This window comes from Orbicella faveolata, unplaced genomic scaffold, assembly GCF_042242905.1.
Source record: "Orbicella faveolata isolate gen_17 unplaced genomic scaffold, um_ofav_v1 contig_34, whole genome shotgun sequence".
NCBI lineage: Eukaryota > Metazoa > Cnidaria > Anthozoa > Scleractinia > Merulinidae > Orbicella > Orbicella faveolata.
Window position 1 is genome coordinate 11,801,177 of NW_028301563.1, and position 7,948 is coordinate 11,809,124.

At 38.7% G+C, this 7,948-nt stretch overlaps 1 pseudogene across 1 annotated transcript; it reads left to right on the plus strand.

Annotated features, from left to right (window-relative positions):
• Positions 1 to 3,194: 3,194 nt before the first annotated feature.
• Positions 3,195 to 7,638, plus strand: LOC149104779 (RAD52 motif-containing protein 1-like; annotated as a pseudogene). Its single transcript, XR_016201416.1, has 6 exons — positions 3,195 to 3,302; positions 3,402 to 3,480; positions 4,462 to 4,604; positions 5,203 to 5,325; positions 5,788 to 5,935; positions 6,801 to 7,638. The product of XR_016201416.1 is annotated as an RAD52 motif-containing protein 1-like (transcript).
• Positions 7,639 to 7,948: the final 310 nt, after the last annotated feature.

A 7,948-nucleotide genomic window follows, 5' to 3' on the forward strand; every position in this document is an offset into this window, starting at 1 on the left:
CGTATTGAAACTAAAAGAAAAGGAATTCTGACTGTTACTGAAAATATAGCATTGTCTTCGTGTAGCCAGACACGAAAAAGAAAAACTCAATGACGGTGATGAACTTAATTTTTTGACCAATTCATTGTCGGCCAGTTTTCCGCTTTCAATGTTAATTTAGATAATTTGGTGGAACGTCAAAATCGTAATTCGTTGTTGATGATTTTCACTCTTTATAATTTTCATTCTTTGTAATTCGCCGTACGTTGGGCTGTTCTTTTTAAATGGAATACTTGGAAGGCGATCCTAAATAAATTGGGTGGTCCTGTTATAATATTGGGTTCGCTGTGTGCAATTGTCTACACTGCACTCGTGTCCTTTGGTAGCTTTATTATACAGTTACAATATTAGAGTGTGTAGATGCTTTGCACGAAGTCATCAGAAAATCAGAAATCTAGCTAGACAAACATTCTGTCACCGACTACGGTGATTAATTTAAGTTTTTCACTTTCCCACCAACGATGCCCAACTGTTTTAAGACGTTAACTTAGCTTGAGCCTGCGATCCAATCGAAAACCAGTACTTCTTTTTATAGGCGTCAATTGACCATAACCTGGATGTCCAATATCAAAGATGTACGCTGTAAACCAAGGCTGCATGTTTCGGTCGACCTATTAGCAAGAGTATGGCCGCCATGTTGCGTAGTGGTCGTTGTCGTAACTTTGTTAAAAGAAACCTGCAGCACTAGCATCCCATTCAGAACCGAACTAACACTGGCTTAGGCAACAGGTCCCAGTTGTTCCATAATACACAAACAGGAATCAGTGAAACACTGACAGTTGTGACCCAGCCGCAGCTGCTATTTCTTGTGTTTCTTTGTCAATAGTTTTTCTTGTAATGGAGTTGGTGGAGGCCGGTGTGATAAAAGGAAAAGCGGCAGGAAAGTACATTGTAATGAGTGCAAACGGAGAGTTATATACCACAGTAAGTAAGAACTGTCTGGTTTTGAATTGAATTGTTTAGAGGACAGGCGAGATAAAAATAATAAGAAGAACAAAAGCAAAGTAAAAATGTGTAAATTAGGTGGCTATTGTTTAAAAAGAATACTATACTTTTTACTTTGCTTTTGTTCTTCTTCTTATTTTTATCTCGCCCTTTTTGCATATACTTTAACCTTTTGCATTCCATTTTTATCCATCGAAGGCTGTAGATCGACAGCTGAAAGCTAATGTTCTTTTTGAAATTTTTTAGGCAGCGAACGTTTTCATTGTAATTTTTAATTATGAAATAAATACTACAGAGGGAGACAAAACGGGCCCCACAGCGCATGTCCAAATTATGGAGGGCTATGTGTACCTTTCACCACCGTATACAGAGTTGCTCATAGTCAATTGTTCCATGAGTGCAACGTATTAAACACAATATAAGGCCCTATGTCAGGTAAAACCCTAAGGAGACCAAATACATCATGGCGGAGAACTCTCGAAATTGAGATGAGACGGGCCTTACATGACCAGAAATGTGGAAGGCGGCAAAAGATCGAAAAATGCAACTTCGTTTTCAGGGCCCTCTCTCTTCCTCGAGAAAACCCAAGGGAGGAAGAGAGAGGACCGTGGGAACAAGGTTAGGAAAGTTGCGAGCTTATGCCTCACAAAGGGTTAAGAGGACGAGTGAGTGATTACCCTGTATAGCATTTATAACTGAGGGCTATAACTGAGCCAGACATGAGTTACACAGCTACCCATAGACTGCGAGGCTCTTCGTGGGAAAGAAAGTAGGGAAGGAAGAAAGGAAGAAGAGCCTGCCCGCATCACTTAGAGCCCAAGAAACCCCGTTGATGCGACGCGGAGCGAGTTGTCAGAAATCAGTCAATCAGCGTTGGAACACCAAATATATATGGATTGACACCTTGTCCACGCGATCTGTGTCGGGCTAGAGGATACTGGGGTACCGGATGGCCACGACTAATGCAAAATATAATTTGACAAGGGAAAAAACATATGCCAGAAAAACTCAAACGACTATTGCAAAGGTTTCAAATCTCACTGAATATCTTGTCCACAGAAAATGTGTTTTGTCCAGCAGGAAGGGGTTTCGGTACATTATTATTATCTAAGTTTAAAACAAGGGAATCAATGTAGGACAAAAATCTTATCTGTCACAAAGAGTCCGGCGTAAACTGTAAGCAGGTAGAGAAATTAAAAGACAGAATACCGTAAATCACAACTGCTGCCAAATTTCGGCTGAGCAAAATAGAATTGTCTTTCAGGATATTCAGCGATCGTTGCTCGAACACTCTCCCACCCCCACCCCCACCCCCATGCCCAACCCCAACCCTACCCCCTCTCCTTCACCATCGAACGCCTGTCACGCAGGCTATGTTACGTTCAGACGGGAGCGCAGTCATAATTCACCGGTCTAGTCAGCCTATTCTAAGACCCTGTCTTGAATGCCACCTTAGCCATGGGGAAGCCTATTGGAATAGGGACGCTCATCAAAAAAGGCACTCATCTAGGGAGCGCGTATTGAAGAAGGGTGTTAAATCGAATCATTACGGTGGCCTTATTAGATCGAGCACGCTTACATTTATATCTTTTTATTCTTTACAAGTTAGTCAACTTTGCGAATCAGTCGCTGTCCAATCATCTTACAGCAAAGATTCTTTCATGAAACTAACAGCCCTCTGGTCACGTTTAGTATTGGGCCCCGGCTTCGTCTCGCCTTGTTTCGTCAGCGCTAGATACCAGTCAGGATTGAGCATAGATTGATACGAAGTGCACTCGGTCCCACAAATCTCTTTGAAGACACATTCTGGCCGAGATGAGGAGGTCTGTGGAATTTAAAAAAAAAAAGACCAAAAAAAAAGTAATAGGATTGAGTGGAGCAAGATCAAGACTCAACGAGTATAAAGAAAAAAAAAAAAAACTAGTATCTTCGAACCCCACCCTTATCAGTGATATTGTTTTTGAGTCTCTGCCCAGTTATCCCAAACACTATTGTGAGGCGAGCATTTATTTCGCTATCGAGCTTAGTTTGAGGGAGTTTGAGGCGCTAATGACGCGAAAATCGTACATAGTAGGCATGCCATTGCAATGCAAGTCTCAGGTACACAGAAAACCACTATATGATTGATACACCACCGGTCAATTTTTCTACTAAAATACCGCTGAGTTATCGGACGATACGCGGGAGCGCGCGGGAAGTTCAAAACAAACATGGGGGACTCATCAGTTGAACTAATCGAGTTTTTTCGTCCTCATAAGAATGAAGTTAATCTGTATGTCACCAACATTTCAAGACGGCTAGAGAAAGAAGTGGTACAAGTAAGGATTTCTTTGTGTATAATAAGATGTTTTGCCTTATAATATGGACAAAAATGGTGTACAACTGAACAATAAGAATTGTCGTTTTCAATGATTCAGGTGAAACTGCTTAAAATATTTTCCCAGTTTGGATTGGTGTATGAAGTACAAGTGATCGATTCATCGGCTAGTTCAGAAGGTAACTTATTTTTCTTGTTCTAATTTTGTGATTATAGAAACTCTTTTTAAGTCAGAACTGTGAACACTGAAGACTTGGATACTTCAACAAATTGACGTCAGTTTTTTATGTGTAAAATGTGTAGATGGAGTGGCCCTATACAGTAAGCCTATTAATTTTCTTAGGTGATTACATGATTTTGACTGCAACTTGCTCAGCATAAGTACTTGAAACTTAAAGGAGGCATTTCAGAGCCACCTTCAATGTCAGACAATTTTGAGGTTTTCACTCTATCAGCAACTGCTAAGTAATGGAAATGATAAACCCATTAAAGAATAATAAGTATAACATTGTTGCTAGAACCAGAAGCCTATCACCTGGTGTAGGTGATATGCATCTGCTAGAACCCATTACCAGTCTGTCAGTTTAAGTGTTTTGCCTTAGCTGAATGAGCTACAACCCTGGTCTAAACTAGTTGTGACAAAAACTATATTGAAAAGAATATTATCATTTTTCCATTTGTACTGAGTAGATTCCAAAATGTCATTAAATAAATGGAGCTTATATCCCTCCCCTGACTTGTAATGTTTGTAATCATGTGGTTTTGGTGGGGACGGGGATAACACAAGAACTTTATCCTTTGGTTTTCAGACCAAAACAACATTGAATGGAGGTAGTGGGGGGTGGGGGGGCTACAGTGTGGTTTGATTACATCATAGTATCACATGCAATTATTGACAATACTATCTCGACAGTTTTTGGCAGGGTTGTAGGTGTAGCTAAGTGCACTGACCACTATAAACATTCAACATGTAAAATTGGTTTAAACTGTCTTAACAAGCCAACTTGGGATGATCCATTTTTAATCTGATTACTTCCCCACCATGCATGAGAAGGAACCTAATCAAGGCTGCATGTAATAAACTAAAGTAAAGTCAAAAATGATTATTAATTAACTGAGTGATTATCTAATAACATGAAAATTATCATTTTTGTCATCAGCTCCTGAGGAGTCCACTGTGAATTGTTCTGACCTGAACTACAGTTCTCTATATGCCTTTGTCAAGTTTTATTCAGCAAGGGCAGCAAAAAAGGCAAAAGAGAGAATAAGTGGAAAGAGACTTTTAGGAGGCCAACTTTTAAAGGTCAGTTTTAGTTTTCCCTTGTGGCAGAGTTCTCATGGTAATAATGTTCTTTATCAACTGTTGCATAATTTTTAGGCCAGGCCGGGGTTGTTTGAAAGGTGGATAGCACTATCCACTAGGTAAATCGCTATCCAGTAGATAAGTGTTAACAAAGCAAACCACGCTATCCACTGGATAGTGATTCATCTGGTGGATAGTGTTATCCACCTTTCAAAGAATCCAGGCCAGAGGGCTTAAGTGTCCTGGACGTCAGATCAAGTTATTTGGGTTTGAGCCCTAGCCAGGGTCATTGTGTTGTATCCTTGAGCAAGACACTTAACTCTCACAGTGATTCCCTCTACCTAGATTAGATCTACATGTACAAATGGGTACAGGTGATTTTAACGCCACAAGGGGTGGGGGTGGGTAAACCCTCTCATAGACATGCTGTCCCATTAGGGAGGTGTCAAAATACTCCTGGACACTTAATACAACAGAAACCAGGATGTGCTCTGCTGGTAATTGGACCTCTAGGTCCAATGCAGACTTTTTTACCTGTGTATGGTGTTATCTGAGTTAGCTTTAATTACAAATTTATTGGTTAGCATTGCATATGCAGTTCCGGCTTGCTCAACGGAAAAAGTTCACAGAAGTTGTTCGACACCCTTTGTACATGGCAAAGTGCACAGTGCTTGCTAATCATTACTTTGGATTTAATGGATGGTCAACAAAAATTGTTCAGGTAATGGAATCTTCCTTTCTTCATTTTGTTATAGTCACTCAGAAATGGTGATTATTTATTTCTTTATTTGTCTTTGAGCTTTAAATACCATCATTAGATCTCTTGTTTAGGGTAGATTACCTAGTACATAATAGCTTTACTAATTACTGGCTACCACAGTCAATTATCTGAATTTGTAAAATAAAGTCGTTGTTGATGTTAAAATTCTGATGTATGATTTCAAAATTTTTGTGAATTAGGGTTTTCTGAGAGAACCTCAGTCAAGTCCAAACACTTCCATTTGGGTAATATGGGTCACCACAATGTGTCATCAGTGCAGGCACTTACTGTAACTCTTCATGTTTAGTGACTTAAGAGGAGTGTAGCCACTTGCCTAGGTGAGGAGCCACTCCCCTTCATGTAACAGAAACATGGAAAAGAAATTGTTCCTCTGACTAGTTTTTACTGTTGTACTTTTTGCAGCTAGAGAGACTAGAAAATAAAATTGATAACAGTGATAGTCAGGAAAAGAACAATTCTTTGTATAGATGTGTGGTTAGACTGGAGATTAAAGATTGTGAATTATTTTGTGATGGCACTGGGCATGGTGGAGATCAAAACACAATACAGCAAGGTTAGTACAGATCGATGGGTTGAAGTGTCAACACTGATATTTTTAAATTCAAACAGTGGCTTGAGGACGTTTGTGTAAATTGTTTCTGCGCATCCTTACTGTGCAGGAAAATTCACACTCCACATTATGCATTGAGCATGCGCTAAGTAATAAAATGAACAATAATAGGGCAGATGGCCACTGCTATGGATTTAATGATCTTGGATGTTCAGTGACCCCTATTTTTCTTTTGATAGATCATTTCCTCCACCGATTTTCTACATTTAGCCAAAAAAAAAAAAAAGAAAAAGAAAAGAAGAAAAAAAAGAAAATGTATCGATGCAAAGTTTGAATTTTTTTGCAAAATGCACCATCGAATTCTGTTCTTTTTAGCTCTTCGTTTATCTGTGTGGTGGTTTCAAATGCCTCTTGAAGGGTTAAGTTATGTTGGCAACATCTGGAATCATTTATGCAACAGACCCACTTTTACAAAATATGACTAATATCATTTGCCTCCGTTGACTCACCTTTGATATTTAAGACCATGTAGACCATCTGTAAGCCATGCTGAATTATGTACGCCAATTTGTCACATGCTTTATCTCTGAAATGACACAGGTGACTGACACAGGTGACTCATTATCTGACTGCAGTAAGAATATTAAAAAAATCTATTTACTGGAAAATGTTCATGGGGACGTCCTTAAGTAATGGTATCATAATCTGTCAATAGAACAATTGTGAGAGTCTTCCTTGTGGAAAGAAATCCGTGTCCAATAGCCCAAGGTTAGTAGATTTCTTTTGGAAACTTTGTCAGGAAATAAAGATTATGTGACTTTTCAACTTTGAAATTCCTTGTAAATTTTATGGCTCACGGAAAAAGACCCCACTTAAAGACTTGAATTGCTTGGACATGCCAAGAAACTGGCCCACAGACATGCATATGAAAATGCATTTAGAAGAGTGATTATCATATCTTTGGACAATGGCAAAGTTGGAGTAGAGATAAACCAACAAGACATGCCTGATTGCAGTTTTGATGAACCTGCAGAGGATGGAATAGTTCATGTAAACCATATTGAAGAAATGCCTGTCAGTAATTCAGATGAAGAACACAGTGCACAATTAGAACTTCACAATACAAGTAACTCTTCACTTGCTTGTAATGTTGTTGAAAGCTGAAATTGTACTTAATGAACCTGGAGAGGAAGGAACAGTTCTTGTAAACAATATTGAAGAAATGCCTGTCACTGATTCAGATGAGGAACACAATACACCATTAGAACTTCAGAATACAAGTAACTCTTCACTTGCTTGTAATGGTGTTGAAAGCTGAAATTGTACTTAATGAACCTGCAGAGGATGGAATAGTTTATGTAAACCGTATTGAAGAAATGCCTGTCAGTGATTCAGATGAGAAACACAATACACCATTAGGACTTCAGAATACATTCAAGTAACTCTTCACTTGCTTGTAATGGTGTTGAAAGCTGAAATTGCACTTAATGAACCTGGAAAGGAAGGAATAGTTCTTGTAAACAATATTGAAGAAATGCCTGTCAGTGATTCAGATCTCCTATTTTTGATTCCAATTTGAACTGGAAACCATACTTACACAAATTGAGCAAGAACGTTTCAAGAGGTATTGGAGTATTATCTAAAATTAGATATTATGTAAACAGGAATATATTATAACATCAATTATATTATTCACTTATTTACCCTTATTTAAAAACGAAATAAAATTTCAGACTTTTAGCTCCAAAAAGTGGTCGCGGTCACTTACGAGAAGTGGTCACTTACAAGAGGTTCCAAATACAGTGATTTGACTGGGAAACTTTTGGTATTTTGGAAAGCTGGTTGCTGAGGAGAGGTGGTCTCTTACGAGAGGCGGTCACAACGGGAGGTTCCTCTGTATTTATTTAAATCAACAATTTAATGGACACTCAGGATAATTTTGCTGCATTTTTGGTCAAAACAATTATCATTGTAAATCTGTCTCTAGATGTAGCTATACTTAAAGTGGTACTG